Source organism: Mus musculus, chromosome 3 (genome assembly GCF_000001635.26).
Source record: "Mus musculus strain C57BL/6J chromosome 3, GRCm38.p6 C57BL/6J".
NCBI classification, from domain to species: Eukaryota; Metazoa; Chordata; class Mammalia; order Rodentia; family Muridae; genus Mus; species Mus musculus.
In genome coordinates, this window is record NC_000069.6 from 107,846,189 (window position 1) to 107,869,280 (window position 23,092).

Sequence of the window (23,092 nt, forward strand, 5' to 3'; positions counted from 1 at the left end):
CAGCTGATTATTAGAAATCTGAGTCTCCATTGCAGGGGTTCAACACCCTCAGAGCATCACCAGACCCACCCCACCTCTAATCATCCAGTGCCCAAAACAAAGGCCCCTGGTGAGAGCCACAGGCCTCTTCCCTTTCCTTCTTACCACCCACATCAGAGTTCACAGGAAGAGGGTTTCAAAACCACCAAGTGAGAACTGCACAAAGGTTAGCGATTTGGGGTTTTTTGTTTTTTTGGGTTTTTTTTTTGTTAGTGGTATTGATTTGTCAAAAGAAAGGAAGTCAGAGGGGCAGGAAAAGGCACAGGTGCAGCAGGTTAAGGCCTTAGCTGTGGAGGGAAGGGCTGAAGCAAAGGGTATGGGTGCCAGAGGGATACCTTCTCCCCAGTCTCCTTACTCAGAACAGAAAGGTCAAAGGATATGTGTATGGGTTAGGGAGTCTCTCTCAGGCTTTGAGAGAATCAAGCATGGGGGACTATGGGTCATCCAGAGATATTTTGATGAGACCTACCCTTCCCAGTAGCTATGCCCTTGTCTAGTAACTAGTACCTTGCTCTTGCCTAGTAACTAGTACCTTGCCCTTGCCTCTCTGCCTAGAAAGACTGAGAGGACTTGAAACCAGCGGGTTCAGCCTTCCTGTCTCTGAACTGCTCTGGTATCAAGCCCTGGCCTAATTCTCTCACACCTGGTCCTCCCTCTGGCTCACCACTCCACCATATAGTCTAAGAGCAGGGTTGTTCCTCTATGGAAAAGCAGCCCTGCTTTCATTCAGTTGAGGTGCATTTTAGAGCTAAAATGGGAACCATTCTGTTGCCATATCTCCAGAGAGACTGTGATGAAAAGTGGCTTGCAAGATGGTTATCTACCACATGTGATGTGGGGTGGACTTGAAGTTGTTTATTTTACTATCTGCGTTTTCCATTGATTTCATTTTTGCCTTATCTCGCTATGTTGAATGAATCCTTCGATTTAAATTTATTTTGGAAGTTGTGGTATGTCTCAAATATTTAGAAAATGATAAGAAGTGTCACTGCCTGATATCTAGAGCTTTCAGGTTTTCCTTCCCCCCTCCCCCTCCCTGTCCTTACATATTCCAGGCTGGCTTTAAACTTAATAAATGATAACCTTGCTTTCTCAACAAGACTAGGGCTGCTTTACACATTCTGTTCTTCAACTTGACAATTTCTTGCAACTTATCAGTGTTTTTTTTATTTTTGTTTTGTTTTGTTTTTGACATCTCTCCATGTGGATACTAGTAAATATGCAACATTCTTTTAAACATCTGCCTGGGGTTCCATTTTATTTGATGATTCCCACAGGCAGATATTTAGGTGGTTTCCAGTTACTGTGTTATTCTAAACAAGCCTACAGAACACTTTTGCCACGCTGCTCTGCTCGCTTGTGGGAATTCTACTGGCTGTAGAATATACACCTAGAAGTGGAGTTTCTGGAGAAAAGGATACTGAACACTTCTAAAAATGGCCAACTTGAGCACCTTATCAAGAGCACATCGAGGGATTTTGTCTCCCAGCATCTTAAAAAGCATGGCTATGCGTCCCATTGTTGGTCTTTTGTTTGTCTCCTGTGAGCTGTCTGTTCCTATTCCTTCCTCTAGAGTTTCATATTTTCTTTTGTCTTTTGTTTTTTTACATTTGTATCTTTGATCCATCAAGAATCAAGTCTAGATTCTGATGCAAACCAGGTAGACATGGAAGATGAGCCCAAAGGAATGATGCTTGCTTTCACACCAGAGTGGTGAGTGAAAGTACTAGAATCCAAAGGGAACTGTTACTCAGAAGATATGGCTCCAGGGTAGAGCTTAGCATTTGGGAGGCCCAGGGTTCTCTCCCAGCACTTGAAGGAGGAAAAAAAAAAAAAGGAGGGTGTTTTGGTCCTAGACAACAGGCAAGCCCCGCATGGCCTGTGACTGCTGGGCTTAGTGGCGCCAGATGTATATACTATCTCTGGCTCTTGACCTGAAGAACCAGTCTGTGTCAATGACCCTCATGTGCTCGGCTCTGAAGCAGAGCCTTATAGTGAGCAAACATCTCTTCAAGATGCAGCTGCCTCTCAGGCACCAAGGCTTGGATGCAAGAAGAGCAGAGGCTGCAGTCTCCAGCAGGCCAGGATTTGACTGCTGCTCTGTGGGTGGCAGCCTGGAACTGCCATCAGGGAATTCTGCTGTCTGAGCTGCTATTATTTTGCTTGCAGCCTGACTGGATGATCGTCTGAGCAGTGCTCCCCAAGGGGCTCAGACACGTAGCTATCAAGGTGCTGCAGAGCAGGCAAAAGCCAACACACCCTCCAGGGCTTGCCTGAAAGAAAAGAAATGATCTTTTGAGAGCCTTGAGTATGAGTGACTCTGAAAGTCTCCCCAGGCCTTGGGTGTGTGGCTGTTACAGAAAACACTCATAGGCATCTAACAAAGCAAGTGTGGCCCGTGGTGACTGCTAGTGACGTTCAATGACCTAAAATAAATAAACCCATAATCAGAGGGTGCTCTGGTTGGGCTGCTGTGGGCTTGCTTGCCCACAAGTTATAATAATTTGCTGGGATAATACATCGGCCGTTAGCCCTCAAAGTCCTGTTACTAAGAGGTTACGAGACAGACAATCTTTCCAAAAAGAAAAACCACCACAGGATGTTCCAGATTGGAGCCACAATCACAGCCTAAACAGAATGGACTTGCTGTTGTTGATAAATCTCTATAAAGAGCTTGGGAATGGAGTAGCTGGGAGACAGCCCAACTGTACACACCGCTGGTTTGCCAGTAGAATACAATAGAGTCAACTCAGTGATCGAACTCTATAATGCCTTCATCATTTCAAAGGTTCCTCTACTAACCAAAGATGCATCTTTCAGAAGTCTATTGTTTCGTGCATATTTATGACCACCTCAAGCCTACATTTGATTACAGGAGTGATGAAGTCTACCACAGCTGTAACCACCCTTGCTTGGCACAGTGCCTGTTGGTGACAATTAAGTGACTTCGCACAGCCATTCCCAACCATCGCCTGTATTGCTCTGTTGCTGGGGCAACAGGAAGCAGTCAAACAGAAAGCAGGTTAGAGCAGAACAGAAGAAGTCAGGAAACAGGACCCTTGCAGGGCTGTCCCCTGACACCACACTTAGTACAATGGGATCTTCCTGGAAGACACGGGCATTCTACTGAGTGTGGCCTTACCAAAGAAAAGGCTTTTAGGTGGATTCAGTGGTCCCTAAGTGGCCTCAGTCATGCAGATTAACTAGTGTTGAACAGAGCTGTCCCCTCTCCTGTGCCAGCCTCTCTCCTGTGCTGCCACCCTAGCAACGTGATGCCAGCCCCAGACTTGCTGAGTTCATCTCACAACCCCCACCCCACCCCACTGTCTGCCACTGGGTCTCTGATATCTTTCTGGCCAGGTTCCTGGCTGCAATGACCCTACGTGCCATTTCCACCTTGAAGGTGACAGAGACCAGTCCAGTCACAGTCCTCCTATCTTGCAGGCTTGGAACCCAGAACTGGGGAGAGAGCAAGCAGAATCTAAGTCACACCACAGTAAGGCAGGAGATGGGCTCTTGTCACCTCTCCCTAGGTCCTAGTCTTTGCTGTTTAAGAGCTCCAAGCACCCTGTGCTGTGTGACACTGGAAACTCAGATGTTGCAATGCTTCCAGGTCAGAGTTTCCATAGACTGACCTGGTGACCTTCAGTCACGGGGTGATACAGAGGAGGGGATGAGGCTGTAGGATCCCTATTTTCCTTCCTTCCCCTAGGGTAGGGACAGGAGGGCACATGCCCAGCAGCCTTGGAATTTATCTGCCCTCACTTAAGACCTTAAGACCATTTTACCTGTCGTGCAGTTTCTTCTCTAGAATACAGGCATCAACTTCCCTTTAGGGACCGTTGGGAGGATTGCTTGACATTAGTCACAGTGGTTAGGAGTCTGTGTGGGGAACATTAAACAAAGGCCAGCAGCCATCGCCAGCCCAGCCATGAGATGGTCATCTTCACACCTCACTCATCATTTGCATCTGTTCAGTCGTCTACAAATGGGCTGAAGGCTGGAGCTACAGCAGGAGCATTATAGCCCCGGTGGTGACTGGCCTGTGCCATGTATAAGGTGCTTCTGGTGACAAAGACATTTTCCAAGGTTCTCCATCCCTAGTTTTCAGGAGCAGGCCTGGAAGGATGAAGAAGCAGCTTTGTGGGTTTCAGTGCTTGGTCAAACACATATGCTTCCAAGTGGCCGGCCAAGGCTGGAATTCCCCACGAGCAGCAGCCGGGGCCTGAGCAGCCTGCCCAGGCTCACTTTCCCTGTTGTCTCCACTCCCTGCAATCAGCCTGGGCCACTTCACTCCCTGGGCCCAGGCCTGGAACTCTTAAAGGCTGCCAGCTTCTCTCCTCCACTTCCCCCCACTCCCCATCCCCCATCCATTATTAATCCCACCTCCCCTGGCCTGGCCCAGATGTCTCAAAGTCAATGGGGGTGACCAGCTCTTGCCACTGAGAAGGTCTTAAAACCTCAGCCCAGAGGATACTTCAAAGGGGGGGAGGACTACTGGGAAGGGAGGGTGGGGCAGAAGGCAGAGGCGGAGGGTCATTAATTCTTCCAAGGCCAGTTGGCTCCAGCCTCCAGCACGGCGGCTCCACTCGTCCCCGGGGCCAGGACACTGTTTCTGCAGAGTCATCCTTTCTTGTCCAGAGGGATCCTGGCCCAAAGCCACATTCCTGGTGGGGTTTGAATGTGGCAGGGAGCGGAAGCATCCTTTCTTACCCACCCCCAGCACTGCAGTCCCGAGACGGGCTGGTTTCTCAGTAGCCTCTGCCGGCCGTAAGCATTTGCCTCCATCTTTGCAGATTCTGGTCCTCTGTGAGCCCTGATCTCTTATGGGGGGAGGTAGTTAGGCAGTGTTCTGAGAGGAGGGGCTTGACCTACTGAATGCAGGGTCCCAGGGAGACGAAGAAATTATTTACAACCCTGCAGGGGTGGAGGTGGCCAGGCAGCTACATGGCTCAGCTGAGAAGAGCGTTTGCTGCCTAACCCGGCCAACCTGAGTTTAATCCTGGGAACCCCCATGGTACAAGGAGAAACTCCTGAAAGTTGTCTGCTGACCTCCACATACAAGTATATCATGGCATACACGTGTGTACATACATACATACATACATATACACAATTCAAAAATAAAATTAAAAACCTACCTGGGGCTGGAGAGATGGCTTGCCTCATTAAGTGCTTTCTTTTATTATTATTTTAAAATATTTATTTATTTACTTTATGTATGTGAGTACACTGTCGCTGTCTTCAGACACACCAGAAGAGGGCATCGGATCCCATTAGAGATGGTTGTGAGCCACCATGAGGTGGCTGGGAATTGAATCCAGGACCTCTGGAAGAGCAGTCAGTGCTCTTAACTGCTGAGCCACCTCTCCAGCCCCCATAAAATGCTTTCTGTACAAGCGTGAGGATCAGAGTTTGAGTTCCCAACATCCAGGTAACAAACGCAAAGGCATCTGCCTGTAGTCCCAGAACTGAGGCGTTTAGAGACAGGAGAAGCCCTAGAGCTCGCTGGTCAGCTGGTCCCGCCAAGTCAGTGACCATCTGGTCCAGTGAGAGACTGAGAGTGTAGAGGAAGACAGGCATAGACATCTGGCCTCCACCCACAGGTGTGTACATGTGTGTGTGCAACCCCTTTCACATGAACACACACAATACACCATACACACCACACACATAACCAAAAACACAAAAATGAACAAATAGCACAGCCCTGACTTTCCGCTGGGTCTTGTCTGTGTGGAGTCGGCAGTCTCACTGGGAAAAGAGCCTGGCTGCCTGAGGACAGCAGTGTGGGGTCCCACTCTGACCTCCAGTCCCACAACTCGAGCATCCCTTTCTAAGTGTAGTGTGTCTCCAGATCAGCAATGGGTCAACACCTCAGAAGCGTGTGTGTAGAGTCTCCGTTGTATTCCAAGCCCTGCGCCGGACACTGCCCTGCAGCAGTAAGCAGGATGGATGTGTCCAGCCTTTGGTAACTCTCCCATCCTTTCCAGTGTCACCACCCCTGTCTCCATTTATCCTCATTCCAGATTGCCTATGTTCCCATTTTCCAGCTCTGTAACACTGAGCAATGTGTTTAGTGCTCTGGACCTCATCTATAAAATAGGGTAAGGATCCCTCCCTCCTAGAAATGAATTAATATGAGAGCCCAGTGCAGATCCAGATTGATCCCGTTATCCTCTCCCCCCCCACCCCCACCCCCGGCTTGCCTCTGGTACTATCTTCCCCTAGCATGTCTTTCCTCTCTTCTGCAGAGACCTAGAAACCCAGCCTCTGAGAAGTTTTCAGAAGGAAGACAGGCAGGTTGTGGGGCAGGCCAGGGTTCTGCCAGACCTACCAGTCCTTGAGGCACTTTTCTGTTGCTGAGTGTTCTGCACCTCTTGGAAAGTGGATGAAGGCAGGAGTTTGGGCGATAAGACCCCTGCCTGTGACTACAATGCCAGTAGCATTGAATCTGAAGGACTCAGGTCTATTGACTGAAAGTCCCCGCTCCACCTGGTAGAACTGGTCCCTATAAACTATCAGCCACCTTACGACCACTGGCAGATTCAGGGGCCTCTGAGGATTAGCACCCAGATGCAGAGCCCTCTGACTTGGAGACAGGGGAATATATCTCTCAGAGCCAGATGAGACCCACAAAGCCTCAGGATGGGGGTACTGGCAGAGCCCCGTGGAGGCCCCACGGAAAGACTCAGCCCAGGAAACTCTGAGCAATGCCGGCAGACCACAGGGCTCTGAGCTTCCTGCTCTCCCCATTTAGGACACCCTGTCAACGTCAGAAGGCTTGTGAAACCTGCTGGTGGGCAGTGGAAACTCACGAGCCCCTAGGGTTCGTGGGCTGTGGTTGCCCCGCCCCTTTGCTGCCCTGGTGTCCACACTGCTATGGGATATGAGAAGGGTACCTGATGGAGGCCTGGAGAACTCCTCCTTGGAAGCCTGGGTCCTGGGCTCTGCATGTGTGTACTCTGGATGCTGCAAAAGTGCAGACTCTGTTGCTGAAGGCCTTTGGGGTAGGGAGATGTGGCTGGCGGTTCCTTTTCCAGCTTTGCTGGTTCTGTGCCTGACTTTGGGAAAGGTGCTTTCTTTGTTTCGGTTTTGTCACCTTTAAAATGGTGACCAAAAAGCACCCACATCCTGAACATTAAAGAGTGACAGAGACTTTTGAAGTACCTGGTACACAGTATGCTCTAAACAGGACCAGTTGTCTTGGCAACCGTGAGAAGAAACAGGCATCTCAGAAGTGGATATTTTTGACTCGTAATTTAATTATAAACTATCCAATCGACTACAGACGGTTCCAAACTTACAGTGGCTGTCTAGCTTAGTGCTATGAAAGCAATGCACACAATACAACAGAAAACACACTTTGAATGTGGGTCTTTTCCCGTGACTATGGATATGTAATCTGGCCCTCTCTGGTGAGGCTGGGAAGTGACAGGCAGCCACAGCTCCTAGTGAACCATGTGATGGTGGCAAGCAACAATGAGACCCTACAGTGTACTGAGTTGCTAAGCCATGGTTTTGGGGAGGCTGGGTATATGAACTGCATCTTCAATGACACTCTCAATGTACGATAAACTTACTGGAAACCAGACCCGTTGTAAGTCAAGAGGCATCCATGTACTTGGAAGAACGCACCGTCTTCTCAAAGCTGTTTCTCTCTTTGACTGTTCAACAATCCCTAGGTCTGTGTGGAGAGCCCAGCTTTGGTACCTCTGCTTAAGAACTGGAATGAAGACCTTACTGAGGGAGTCACACGTGGTCAGAAGAGGAAGTGGGCCCTGTACCAACCCGTGTATAACATAGCCATGGGGACCTTGCAGAGGCGGCCAAGGACAACGACAGAGGCTATTTTCTCAGCTACTCCCAGGGCTATTGCTCAAGACGGTCCAGGACCATCTGTGGCTATTCCTCCAGTGCTGCGCTTGCTGGGGCTCCTGCTTTATCCCTGCAGACCACATTAGAGCTTTGGTCCCTTTTTATCCCTCATGCTGAGGTGGGGCTCCATCTCCTTTCTACACCCTACAACACGATCATCCCTACAGCGATGCCATATCTTCCACTCCCAGATCTCTTGATGGTCAGCCTCAATGTCCGTCCACCTGCCCGTGGGCCAGCAAAGCAGCCCAGACTCAGAACAGAGAAGAGACGGGCTCCAGTGGGACATCCTGTTGTGATTTTCTCCCCAATACCTGGATATCAGGGAGAAGGCAAGGGGGAAGCCCAGCACTTGAGAGCTACTTTTTGTCTTTATGCTCTAGAAGCACTGAATGCTTCTAGAAGCATGAAGTGCATTTCTGGACTCCTGGACAAAGCAGTTGGGAATAGGATAATCAAGAAGAAGCCAGGATAGAAGCTGCTGTCTTAAATGGATGGCCCAAAAGATGGTGGTCAGGGAAGTGGCCTCAGAAGCTGCTAAAGTACAAGGAGGGATCCCTGGATGAAGCCCGGAGGTTGATGGACCATCCAGGTACTGGTGGGGCTTGGAGATGTGAAGGCAGGGCCTTGTGTAAGCATGGTTCAAGATGGGGTGACATGTGGACGTTAGCTTCCCAGTGTATTCAGAGACTGCAATCAGAGCATAACTCCCTCAGTGAAGAGCCCTGGGTAGGGCCAAAGCCAACCAACAACAAGCACACTGCGCAGAGCTCTCTGTCCCACCCAGCCTCCACCCACCACCCCGAAGACCGTTCCACACTCTGCATCCACAGCGGTGCACTGTTCACAGTTTTCCAGGGGTCCCCGGGGCATGGGAAGCCCGAATTCCCTCAGGAACAATGAGTATCTGAGAGAGATGGGTGCAACAGACACCGCAGATGACCAGCTCCCGGGTCTGTACTGAGCAGTTATGGGACTAGGTGCAGTCACGTGACAAGGCACTCTCCCCGAGCCTAGGCTGCACATCGTCCTAACAGCTGGGCTCATGAGCTATTTAAGTGAGGAGTGTGGTGAGAAGACTCAGTGTTCAGCCAGTACAGCCTAAAGTTCAGCAAGTGGAGCCCCAGTGGTTTTACACTGTACATTCACCATACAGGTAGGTACAAGAAGAAGCAGGTAAGATGACAGAGGCCTCTGCCAGCCTTGTGACTCTCCAAGACTCTAGTTGGCATCTCTCCCTCCCCAAGCCAGGCTGAAGACCCAGTTGGAATGCAGGAGGCTTCTCACCATGGCAAGGAAATTGCCGGGTCAGGGTGTGGGCAGCCACAGTGACCATCTCGCTGCAGGACGGAAGCAGCTTTGCTGACTGAGAGTCTGCGGCCTGGACATCCCAGCCGTACAGGTCTGAGGTCAGCAAAGGGGAGCCAGGCCCACCACGGCTTCGCCACTCCCACGGAACACCACCAGGGCATGCCATCTGCTTCCAATCAGCTGGCCCTCGGCTCTGGAGGGAGGTGGGAACCTCTTCACCAGGCCTAGCGTCCTTTCACACTGGATGGATGCTGAGGGTAAAGAAGGCAGAGAGGCGATCTGGGAACCAGTTCCAAGAGCAAAGGACCCGAGGAGAGGCTGGTGGATTCACTCCAACGCAGTTCTTCAGTAACTTAATCTTACCATGCCATAGCCGATCCTCCAAAGTGACACGTGCGAAAGGTTGGATCCCCAGAGAAATGCTAGTGAGAAACAGTACACCTCTAGGGGTGGGTCTGGAGGGACATCTTTAGATCATGAGGGAATGTGGTACCCAGGCAACCTCCTTGGTTCACCCCCTCTTCCCTTTTGCTCCTTGAGTGTGGTGAGATGGACGTTTTCTCTCTGCCACAGGTCCACAGTAATCGGGGTGATAATGGATCAAGGCCTCTAAACCTGAGCCAAAGACAGACATTTCAAGTATGATGTAGATAGAAAGGCTGACAACACAGCTTCACAAGCCCCCAGCCCCCTCCTCCCCTCTTGCAAGCCTCTGGCTTGCTCCCCCTTGAAGACTTGACACCCCTATCTTAGGGGCTCTTTCTCTGCTCTACCCAACCAACCCTCATCGTTCAGCTTAAAGCCTTCTTCCTCTGGAGTCTCTCCAGACCCAACCTTTATTCTCAAGCATTCGCGCTGGATGCTTGTTAGTTGAGGGTTTATGGTTGTTGTTTTCCGGTATTGGGAACTAAACCCAGGGTTTTGCTCATGTGTTCTGCCACTGAGATACATCCCCAGCCTTGTATTTTAGACCTGATACACATTCCTATTGTCTGCATCTCTCCCTAGGTTACAAGCACCATGGAGGTGTATTATGTCTCTCTTCTTCATGACTGTACCCCTACAATCACTCACAGAGCCTGCCACAGAGTCCATGCCTAATAAATCCTTATGAAATAAACACATGATCCATGCTTCATCAATTTTCTGGAAGTTTCCATGTGCACTCTTTAATTGTTTGGTCTCTAGCAGATCTTTATGACATAGTGGGTGTATATAGATTTAGAGTCAGGTCACGAGTCAGCCAGTGTCCCAGGCTCCATACTTCCTCATAGCCTCTGAGAGAAGGACAGGCTGACAGAGAAGAGGAATGAGTTGTAGGGTTCAAAATCAGAGAGACGGGCAGAGTGGGGGGCCAGAGAAGGTTACAGATGCTGCAGAACCGTGGGCAGCAGCCAGGGTCTCCATAACTCATCTATTAATCTTGGCCCTGGGGAAAGAGCAGAGAGATGCCCACTGCTCTAGTAGTCCACAGCTCTCACACCCCATTCATGAAATGAACATATATGAAGATGGAGAAAAGGGAGGAGAGGGAATGGCCACCTGTACCACCACCTCCAAGCCCAGCGGAAGAGCATCTCTCCCCACTGATAGGAGAAGGCTTTGCAGCCAAGCATCCTGCGGTCATACCCAAATGCTGCTTGTGATGGCTAGGCGGTCAGGCAGGTATGGGCCACTCAGCCACAGTTCTCTGAGAATGGACAATAACAAAAACAAACACAGCTGGCTACGGGGAGGCTTCCAGGAAGACGGGGTGTCAAATCAGGATTCTGTGTTCCCAGGGCCTCTCCTGCTTCACGGGGACCATCGTCTGGACGTCAGGAGGCTTGGGGTAGTAGGCAGGTTTTATTTCTTTTGACCTGCGATTGTTTTAGAACAAGGACCCTTCTATCCATTCCCCACTGTTCCAGGCTATCCCAGACCCAGGCAACATGCTCAAGCCAGAGCAAAAACTTTGCTGATTTCCTATTGGTGACAAGACCAGGGAAGCCTAGGGATGGGTCCCAGGAGCTGGAGACAAGTGTGTGGGGCACAGAGAAAAGCAAAAAAGGAAAAAAAAAAGAAAGAGGGAGAGAGAGAGAGAGAGAGAGAAGGAGGGAGGGAGGGAGGGAGGGAGGGAGGGAAGGAAGGAAGGAAGGAAGGAAGGAAGGAAGGAAGGAAGGAAGGAAGGAAGGAAGGAAGAGGGGAGGGGAGGGAAGGGAAGAGAAGGGAAGAAGGGATGTAGGGAGGGAAGGAAGGAGGGAGGGAGGGAGGTGAACTGAACAGAGCAGATTTCAGAGAAGAGGCTGCGGCAGGGTTCAGGAGATCCTGCAGGGAGATGACCTGGACTGCTACTATGAGGTGTGGTGTCAGAACCGCAGCAAATGGGCAGGACGTTGAGAAGGAACAACAAAGTGAGCCTGGACCTTGTCCTGGAGGTAGGGCCAGGGAGGTAGAGCTTCCTAAAATAGAGCCTTCTCAGAATAGTGCCTGGCGTACAGCGTGCGCCTCATAAATATTTATCAAACCAGTGGATAAGGAATGAAGCTTGGCCACTAGTTTCCTAACTCCTCTCCCTGTCTCTCACCTCTGCATCCCTAGAACACCACCACAGTGGCAATGTGTGACCTGGTCACACACAGACACACACATGTACACACACACACACACACACACACACACACACATGACCTGTGGATTCCTCCCCTCCTACCACAGACAGAAGTCACACACCAATAGCCAAGTCTGGACTTCGGCCCTTCCTGTTTGATCTTAATTTAATAGATAAGCTTAATTTAGTGGTTACTTGTATTGTCTAAAGAATGAGAAGTGGTTGCTCAGAAACCTGAAACTATCCCCCCCTCCCATTCCATCTCTGCTTTGACACCTTTCCTTTCTGGAATGTGAAGGTCTGTTTCTGTTGTCCAACTCCTTTCTCCCAACTGTGGGACTCCGCAAACCTGTCTTCCCTCAACGCCTTGGCCCTCTCTCTAGGGGACTGGAATAGTTTTGAAGATCCAGCCCCCCCACCCCCGCGCCCCCCCCCCCCGCCGCCAAGGCAAAAGGCCATAGTGGAGGAACAGAAGGGTATGGGTCCAGCTTGGGGCTCCCAGGGTGAGCTTCTTTCTGTCTCTCTCCACTTGTAGCTCCCCCTCAGTTCCCAAGGCTCAGATCCCATAAAGCCCCATTGAATAGCCACAAACTGCTTTGGCCCAGCCTCAGGAAGAGGGACCCACACCCACATGTGCCTATAAACAGAGGGGGAAAATATGTAAACACTTGGCCCACAGCTGGAGGAAGGGGTGCACACAGGTGCAGACCACACTGCTGGTTTGCACAAGTGGAGCCCAGCTAAAAGGTCAAACCCAAGACCACAGAGACCCACCAGTGGACCCAGATCACTGCAGTTTCTCAAGCCCCTTAAAATTCTGAGAAAGCCAATGATTGTTTCTGCATTCAGACAAGGGCGAGTTTTCTGGGATTAACAGAAATTCCAGCCTTTGCTCTTGGCTAGAATTATTATACAACCCAACGCAGAAACATTGGCCATCTTGCGCTAATAAACATTGGGAAAAGTATACATGGATCAGATGGAGAAATGAAGAAAGCAGTAATGACTGAGACTGCGGTTTAACAAAATCTTTCCAAACATGGACTTGGTAGTAATGGAAACAGGAAAATCCGTTTTAGAAGCACATTTGCTTAATCTTACAAATAACCTCACAAATAACAAAAGGCTGACATGTCCCCCAAGTGGTCAACAATATGGGGTTCACACAGAAGGGGAAACAGCTCACAAATACTTACTGTGAACAATACTCATTGTCTTATCTGTGGTTTTTGCTTTCCAAGGTTTTAGTTACCAGTGGTCAGCCACAATCCAAGAGTATTAAAATGGAGAGTTCTAGAAATAAACACTATCTGGAAGCTTTATTTTTTTTCCATATTTTTTAATTGGGTATTTATTTCAATTACATTTCCAATGCTATCTCAAAAGTCCCCCCCACCCACCCACCCCCACTCCCCTACCCACCCACTCCCACTTCTTGGCCCTGGCGTTCCCCTGTACTGAGGCATATAAAATTTGCAAGTCCAATGGGCCTCTCTTTGCAGTGATGGCCGACTAGGCCATCTTCTGATACATATGCAGCTAGAGACACGAGCTCCGGGGTACTGGTTAGTTCATATTGTTGTTCCACCTATAGGATTGCAGATCCCTTCAGCTCCTTGGGTACTTTCCCTAGCTCCTCCATTGGAGGCCCTGTGATCCATCCAATAGCTGACTGTGAACATCCACTTTATCTGGAAGCTTTAAATTGTAGCACACTGTTGTGTTACTCGATGGAGCCCTACGCCAACCAAGCCCTCCCAACCAGAGTGGGTTTGTTCAACATGTCTGTGTTCTGTATGCTGCTTACCTGCTAATCACTAAATACCCATCTTGGTCATCGCACCAACAGTGTGATATCACAGTGCTGTGTTTAAGTAATTTAGTTTATTATTAATGGCCACAAAGATTCCCCCAAGTAGAGATGCGCTGGCAGTTGGGGCACGGCAGAGAGAGTCCTTAAAGTGTTCCTTTAACTGAAAGATGAAATTCCTCAAGAAAAGAGCTGTGAGCTGAGGTTGCCAAGAAATGTGGTAAGAATGAATCTTTCATACTCAGTATTGCAAAGAAAGAGAAATCTGTGAAGTTTTGCCTCTGCATCTCAGAGAGCAAAAGCTTTGACCACTGTGCATAGTAAGGGCGGGAAAGGCGGGGCTGGAGATGGGGCTCACTGGCAGGCACACCTCTCTCAGTGTGATCAAGACTCTAAATTCAATCCTTAGAATCAGGGGCAGGAGAAGATAGAAATGATATTTATCTGTGTATGTATACATGTATATAGAGTTTGGTACTATCTGTAGTTTGACACAGCCACAGGATCTTGGAACATACTTTCTTAGGCTAATGGGAGCTCCTGTGTAAAGAGAACGCTCAACCTTTTAAAGCCCTTTGAAAGTTTAAAATGTCATATTTTTACTTACCAGGATGAATGAGCAAAAATTTTAAAATATGCCAGGCAGTGGTGGTGCACACCTTTAATCCCAGCACTTGGGAGGCAGAAGCAGGTGGATTTCTGAGTTCGAGGCCAGTCTGGTCTACAGAGTGAGTTCCAGGACAGCCAGGACTACACAGAGAAACCCTGTCTCAAAAACAACAACAACAAAACAACAACAACAACAACAACAAATTCTTTTAAATATGATAATACCAGTGTTGGCACAAATATAAGGACACGGTATTCATGTACACTCTGGTGGTATTAGAAACTGTCACAGTACTTTTAAAAGGCAATCTGAGAACATATATTCAAATTTTGAACCCAAACATAATTAGTCAGATGGCAACTAATTTGAAAATATAGTTATCTCGGCACTGTTTGCAGTGACAAAATTGATAAATGATTAAATGTCCATCAAAGCAAGCAAACAAAAAAAAATCCAACTGGTTCATTCATTTCTCCACAGTAGACTTCAAAGTCATTACAAAGAACGGGTATATATATATATATATATATATATATATATATATATATATATATACACCCACACATAAACACACACAACTGTTTATGTAGAGATGTATGTTAGAATATACAATTCTTGAGGCATGGGGAGGAGTAGGCAGGATAAAGGCAGAGTGGAATGCTCTTAAGTTTTACATATGCTTCTTTGCTGTTACATTATTTACCATGATTGCAATAATTTTTGTTCACCAGGGCAGTGTCTACTGGAGCCATGGGGTTGGGGGCAACACTCAAGATCTCAGACCAATGAGCTGTCAAGATGCAACTCCAGCCTAGGAGAGCCACAACTCTGCAGCTACAGCTCATTAGGAGCACAGCATAGGCACTGCCCAGTTTGAAGGAAGGGCACCCAGAGCAGTAATGACCGATGCGTTTATGGACAGTCAGGTCACAGAAGATAATTCTATTTTTATATTCTCTCTCTCTCTCTCTCTCTCTCTCTCTCTCTCTCTCTCTCTCTCTCTCTCTCTCTCTCTCTCTCTCTCTGCAGATGATTATACCAGAATCTCATATCTGCTTGGACAAAGTTTGGGACTTAGACTTTAAAGTTGCTACAGGCATTACTTAAGATATTCCAGGCTATTAGGATGAAATGAATGGGGCTGGCGAGATGGCTCAGTGGTTAAGAGCACTGACTGCTCTTCCGAAGGTCCTGAGTTCAAATCCCAGAAACCACATGGTGGTTCACAACTATCCGTAATGAGATCTGATGCCCTCTTGTGGTGTGTCTGAAGACAGCTACAGTGTACTTATTTATAATACTAAATAAATCTTTGGGCCGGAGCCAGCAGGGACTGAGCAAGTGGGGCCAACCAGGGCGAGCAGAAATCTAAAATTAAATTTCCAACAACCATATGAAGGTTCACAACCAGCTGTACAGCTACAATACTCATGTACATAAAATAGATCTTTAAAAAAAGAGAGAAATGAATGTATTTTGTACATGAGAATGACATAAATTTAGGAGTTTAGTGGGGGGACAAAATGCTCTGGCTTGATTATTTTCACTATCCTAAAATGTACATCATAAAACTTCAATCCTGAAGGCAGTGGCATCAGGAAGTGAGGTTTTGTGAGGTGACCATGCTCATTATAAGAGACTCCAAGGAACAACAGAGTACCTTCTGCCCTGTGCGCACACAGCAGGAGGCACCTGTGTGACCCAGAGAGCAGGCCTCACCAGACAGGAATTTTGCTGATGCCTTGATTGCTGACTTCTCAGTTTCCAAAATCTAGAGAAACAAATCTTCCCTGTTAACAGCCTGAACAGACCAAGGTGGGAATCCTGAATGATGTGTGTGTGTGTGTGTGTGTGTGCATGCGCGCACGCTACATCAAACCCCAGAAGGGGCAGATGGAGAGATGGTTTAGCATGTAAGGGCTAGGCTCACAATTGAGGGGCCAGAAGGTGTTCTGAGGGGTGGGAAGCCCCAGAAGAACAAGCCTAGACAAGAGGTCATTCAGGGCTGTGTCCTCTCAGCACCTCCATTCTAGATAGACAGAAAGGCAGGTGGACAGATGGACCGACAAACAACAAACAGGCAGACACAGCTCCTGGGGAAGGAGGCTGTGTTAGTTTGCTTTCTTTTGCTGTGATGAAGGCTTTGATCTAAAGCAACTTGGAAAGGAAAGGTTTTGTTTATTTGGGCTTACAGATTAGAATCCATCAGCAGAGGAAGTCAGAACAGGAACTCAAGCAACCACAGAGGCAGGAACTTCTGGAGGAGAACTGATTACTGGCTTGTTCTCTGTGGCTCATGGCTTGCTCAGCTTGCTTTTTATGTAGCTTAGGACCACCTGCCTAGGAGATGCCATTGCCCATAGTGGGATGGAACCTCCCTCCCACATATTAAACATGAATTAACAAAACGCCCCAGAACTTGCCTACAAGGCCAATCTGATGGAGGACATCCCTCTACTGACAGAGCCTGGGGTGGAGTAGGGGGACCCAAACTCTGGCCCGTGAGAGCACAATTCACAAGAAATCCTCTGTAAAGGTAAAGGAAAGTGAAAAGAGAAATATGTGTATGGGTGGCTGTGAGAGGATGCGCTTCTAGCCAGAAGATCTTATGGCTCCAGCAGAGAGGGAGAAGCCCAAAATGGAGACCCCCCTCAGGACAGAAAGACCTCCATTTTTGTTCTCCGTGCGCATCCCATATACCCCTGACTTCAGACTGGTAGAAGTGCCATGGGGGTCACGTGAGCCAGAACAGGGACATCAGTCAGCTCCTTGCTAGGCTCCTGGGTTCCTGACTAGGACACTTTACTTCTCTGACCCTCGGACTGGTCATCTGTGAAGTGGAGGTGGTGATAACACAAGGTGGTCTGAGAAGGAGAACTCATATTGGCCAGCGGCCCAAAGGTTATTTAAAAGCACCTCTAACCCTATTCACTGACTCGATGGTCAGTGTTCTCTGCAGGCAGAGTCAGCCTGGTGCCTCTGCTCATGCGGGTCCTGTCAGGGTTGTTCTTCAGCTGGTAAAACGCTGTTCACATTCCAAGGCTTCCCTCCTATGTCAGATCCTCTGTAAAACCTCTACCTCCCTGCCCAGAGGAGGTCAGCATCACCTTCCGCCCTTATCAGCAGGGTCAAAAGCTGCCCAGTCTGTGGACCGAAGGGTCTGGGCAGGAGTTGTGTTGGTTGAATACTTACCTAGCATTCTGCCTTTCTGCCTCTAACACAGAACTGGCTGGCTAAGCACCTGTGAAATGCCCACAGGATAGATAGAACACCTTCCCCTCGTCCTGACAAGTCCCTCGGCCTTCTTAGGGAAGGAAAGATCAATGGCCCTGCATTTCTTTCTCCTCTGCTACATGAATTCTTCTGTTTGGTTTAATTCCAAAGAGACTGGCAGTCAGTCCCCAGAAGCTAAACTCAGACCCCGATGGGATTCTGAGGGTCCCTTACTGAGAAAGAGTGGCTAAGGATACCAAAGGCACAGCTGGGAAGGAAGCAGGCTATGTGTGGTATATCACCTGATCTCACTTCAGCTGGCCATAAATGGCCAGTGTCTCTCTTCTCCAGCTGTGCACAGCTGGCCTGTTTCCTTTGCCAACTGGTCCTTTTCTTCACTCTCAAACGAGCCAGGCCTCTCATAGGACATTAGATGTGTGTTGAACACAGTTGGGGATAAGGAAATGTGAGTTTGAGCTGCCCTCTGCTGGCCACTCCTGGGAACTACCCTTTCTCTGATGATGGAAGCTGCTTTCTGTAAGTTAACCCACCCAGCCCCAGCACTTTGTCTTACAGCTCTCATTTTGACCTTTTGGATGGAGTTTAAACTCTCTGGCCTGGATAAATTGGACCTAGGTCCAATGTCCCTTTCCAAGCAATCACTCCTCCTTCACATGCTGATCCATGAAATTTGACCCTAGGCTGTATGAGCTAGATCTCCACTAACAGTGTCCTCCATGGTCCTCCATGGTGAGGACTGGTTCAAGTTTTGCCTCTTCTCAGCTATACTGAAAGCCAGTTGCACTGGAGGGTGTACACACAGGCTCAGGGTTTGAGCATGTTCCTGTAGGACCTAGTCTAGTCGTGAAAGGAAAGCATATTCCAGCTTTTTCCATTTCTAGCTCCACCCCCACTGGCCCCTGAGTGGCTTCATTGTGCAGCCTGGTAGAGTCCTTCCAAAAGAGGTGGCATGACTGTCAGGCAGGTTTCTGATCATTCCCAGACCTCTTGACCTTGCAATAGTTACTGGCTGTCAAGGAGAGTCAGGGGTAAATCCTCAGGCATGTAGCCTTCTCACCTTCTCTCTATATGCATTTGAGACAAGGTTTCTTTGTGTAGCTCTGGCTGTCCTGGAACTAGCTCTGTAGATCAGGCTAGCCTTGAACTGACAAAGAGCCACCTGCTTCTGCCCCCCCACCCCCAGTGCTGGGACTAAAGGCGTGTGCCACCACTGCCCAGCTTTAAAAAATATTTTTAAAGCAGATCTCTTAGTCAAAGTTCTGGTGCTGTGGAGAGACTCTGTGACCATGGCAACTCTTATAAAAAAAAGCATTTAATTGGGACTAAGTTACAGTTCAGAGGTTTAGTTCACTGTCATTGTGTCAGGAAGCATGGTGGCATGTAGGCAGACATGGTGTTAGAGAGGAGCTGAAAGTTCTATATCCAGATCTGCAAACAGCCGAAAGAGAGACAGAGACACAGAGACAGAGAGAGACAGAGAGAAAGAAAGGCACACAGAGACATAGAGCAACAGAGACAGACAGATACACACATACAGAGTCAGAAACAGAGAGATACAGACACAGAGAGGAGAGAGACAGAGACAGAGAGACAGAGAGAAAAAGAGGCACACAGAGACACAGAGCAACACAGATGCACACACACACAGATAGAGTCAGAAACACAGAGAAATACAGACACATACACACAGAGAGAAGTGGAGGGAGGGAGGGGGGAGGAGGGGAGAGACTAGGCCGGGCTTGAGCATTTGGAAGCTCAAAGCCCACCCCTAGTGACAAGCTTTCTCCAACAGGGCCACACCTATATAGGGGCACTCCCCGACCTCCCAAAGGCTAGTAGCCCTATCAGAATGCAAAAATGCACTCAGGTGCCACAGTCTAGAACAGAGTCGATACTGTTTAAAAGTCCAAAGTCTCTTCTGAGTCTCATGACAATCTCTTAACTGTAATCTCCTATAAAGGCAAAGCTAGAGCAGATTAAGTACAGTACACAGAATACACATTACGACTCCCAAGGGGAGGGAAGAGGGCACAGTGAGGAGACCCTGGACCAAAACAAGACGGAAAGCAGCTGGGTAAACTCTAAACTCTGCATCTCCATGTCTAATGTCAAAGCGCTCGCTCTTCAGATCTCCAAACCCTTTCAGCTTTGTTGACTGCAACACACTTCTCTGGCTTGGGCTGGTTCCACTCCCTGTTAGCAGCTCTCCTTGGCAGGTATCCACAACTCTGGCATCTCCAACATCTTGGCGTCTCCAAGGTATCCAGGCTTCACCATCATAGCTTTACGCAGAGGCTTCTCTGGGTCTCCATGCAGGGACATCCCTGGTACACATCTGAACTCAGTGGCTCAGTCTCGGAGGGAGAGTCCAGAACCATGTGGCTGAAGCTGCCAAGTTCTGCTGCTTGCTGGGACTGGAACATGGCCTCCTTGTTCAAATATATTTCCATCAGCTTCCTGATTTGGGTGGTTTCCTTCACTCACTGAGCTTGGCTGTCCTGGAACACTCTCTCCAGACCCCCCTGCCCCCTCCCAAGTGCTGGGATTAAAGGTGTGTGCCACAACACCTGGCCCTAAATTTTTTTAAAATTTCTTTTCCCAAGCTGGAAGCTTAAGCTGGGTGGAGTCTTTCCCTGGCGTCACCGCTCCCTTTATTACATTTGCATCAGCTTTTCTTTAATCTGTTTATCTCCTTGAACACTTAGTTTCATCGCACTCCCTGGTGCCCCCCCCCCCTCCTCAAGTTTGCTATAGTTATGAATCGTAATGTAAGTGCCTAGTTTCCAGTGGTCTTAGGCGACCCCTGTGAAGGGGTCCTTTGACCTCCAAGGGCGCGGGGGGGGGGGGGGTTGAGAATGGCTGTTTTAATTCTTCAAGACTCAGATTCGAGATATACACCTAATATACCTCCTATATACTTATAGCAGGCATTGACAATAAAATACAATGTCTATCAAATACATCACAGCTCCAAGCCGAGGGATATTCAGGAAAGAGTAGCTGCCATGAGTGATACACAGGGGGAATTTACAAAGTTTCCAGAATCTTCTGAGCCTGATAGCATTCCCCTCTGAAGTCCTCTTGGTCCTAGACACAACAGTGTCATTACCAGTCACAGGAGCATATCCCAGCAGGCCTTAGAAGATGATGCAGTTCCTACCCGTACCTGAACAGCACATAGGCTGAGAGACACCAGCTCTCTAGTGTCTGCTTCCAAGGAGTGATGTTCTCCAGACAGACTCCACAGTCCAGCATTGCTGACCCCACAAAGCCCTCAGATCTTCCCTCAAAGTCCAGCTTGCTAGCAGGAGGAAGGGACAGCTTAGCAGCCTCCCTGTACCTGTGCCCCACGCTACTGGTTCCTGCAGCTCTACCTGGCAGTGCCAGAGGGGATGGGTAGGATGGGCTCTGCATGGGGCTTGGGAAGGCTCAAACTGAACCGCATGGCTCCCCTCTCTGCATATGGGAGCTCCTAAACCCCAGATCCACACAGGCAGTCTTGAAAGAGGCCGTTCAGTGAGGTGGCTGGCCTTGGTCTTAGTTTCCTCGTCTGTACTATTAACAGGGTGAGCTGGCACCTCCTGCTGACAGCCAGTGGTTCTACCTTCACCTCGCCTTCCTTCGCTACAATTCACCTACTAGCCAGCAGAGGGAGCTCGCACATCTCTGCAAATAACCAAGGTTCTATGCGTTAGGGCTTGCCTGGGGTCTAAAGTACCTTAAAGGACCAGCGCTGTGTAGGTGTGTGACAAGTTTAAATACAGAGCCTAGCTAGGCCACAGGTCACATATTCTGTAAATAGTAGCTGTGCCTGTCAGCATTTTGTAGACGAGGACACAGGCTCTGAGAGTTCAAAGGGGCCCACCTTTGCTATCTGTGAGCACCCTATCTGAGAGAGTGCTGTAGGGAGTCAGAAAGAGAAGAGCAGTGCTCGCCCTAAGGTGCTTTCGAGCCCAGATGGCCACATTTAGTAAAAACTGATGGGCCAGCACAATCTGCTTTGAGTCCCCAAGGCCATGACTCTGCCAGAAGCTGGGCTCCACTCAGGGTGTCACAGCTGCCCATTCAAGCCCTAGGATTGTCAGCCTCAAGAGTGACAAACCCCAGAGACCTGCAGGGCTCTGGATCCAAGCACACCCTAAGAGACGTGTTCCACGGCTGTTATCTTCCATCAGGCCTTGTCTGGGAATCCTGCACAGGGCTCATGGAGCAGGGCTTTCAATGGCCTGGGTTCTGGGTTCTTTTCTGAGGCCTATAACAGCAGGCTATGAAGGAACAGCCACAAGCCACGCTTATCATACCTATTCTTTTTTTTTTTTTTCTTTATGGAAAATTTATTGCAACTCTCCAACATGGAATTATTTTTTCTTTTCAACATCTTGCTCTGCAGCTCCCTTCGCCCTTTTTGCTCGGATGCCAAAGAGTCGGGCATTGGGTACGGGCCATTCGGAGACTGGCAAAAGCCTTAAAGTTCTTCTCTTCTTCTGTGATAACTCTGGCCTTTTCCTTTTTGTACACATTCCGGATGGGCATCACGGGTCCTGTCAGCTTAAGTTCTTCAGCAGAACTGTCTCCCTTCTTCGGAGCAGAAGGCTTCCTGGGGAACAGGATGAGCTTGGAGCGGTACTCCTTCAGGCGCTGCACGTTGGCCTGCAGTGACTCCGTGGACGTGTTTCGCCTCCTCGGGTCTACAGAGATGCTGATGGTGCGAGCCATTTTCTTGTGGATGCCAGCCACCCTGAGCTCCTCCAGGCTGAAGCCCCTGCCAGCCCGGACCTTGGTGTGGTATCTCACTGTAGGGCACCTCACGATGGGCCTGATGGGGCCAGACGCGGGGCGAGGGGCGATGCGACGCGCTTTCGTCTGCCGGGCCTTGCGCCTGCGGATCTTGCGCACCCGCTGGTTGAACCAAGTGTCCACTCGCTGCTGCCAATCCTTGTGGAAGTGGGGTTTCAGGATCATGCCATTCTGGCTGGGCGCCATGGCTGCCTCCTATACAGGAGAACGGCCGAGGGCCCCTGCAAGGCGGTCTGCAGGCGCCACTTAGATACAGAAGCCACTAAGAATCAAGTTGGGCAGCCAGGGCTCCTTGCTCTACCACCGTTGAATTTCAGAACATAATATCACAGAGCAAGCAACCATATGTCTGTGGTGCCAGAATACCCCAGGAGACGCATCCAGGAGACTGAGTGGTCAGAGCACTTTTCAGAGCTCAGCTCATAACTCGGCTCTGGTTAATTCTGAGGAAAAGTTTGAGGTGAGACACTACATTCTCATCCAAACCCCTGGGGAGTGGTAAAATCTAGACCCAAAATTCCTTGCTCATACGGGAGGCAGACTCTTCATGAGGGGGAGCTGCAGTTTGCCTCTTTACCCAGGCCTCCCAGGGAGGACGACGGTGAGGACTGCTCCAGGGCATTGCAGCCTGCCTGTTTGCTGGGTTGCTGAGGGAGCTGGGGAGAGATCGCCTGGAGGAGAGGCTCAGAGGGTGAGGGGATCTGCTCCACAGAGCGGGAGCAGCAGGCAGAACTTCTGAGGTCACCTTTGGGGAGGATTTGTGAAGTCCCTTTCTTCTGCTCCAGAGCGTGACCTACATCAGCCCTTTCAACCACAATGAACC

At 49.2% G+C, this 23,092-nt stretch overlaps 1 pseudogene; it reads right to left on the reverse strand.

The window, feature by feature from the left end:
• Positions 1 to 21,828: 21,828 nt before the first annotated feature.
• Gm5075 lies at positions 21,829 to 22,477 on the reverse strand (annotated as a pseudogene).
• Between the last annotated feature and the right edge of the window lie 615 nt (positions 22,478 to 23,092).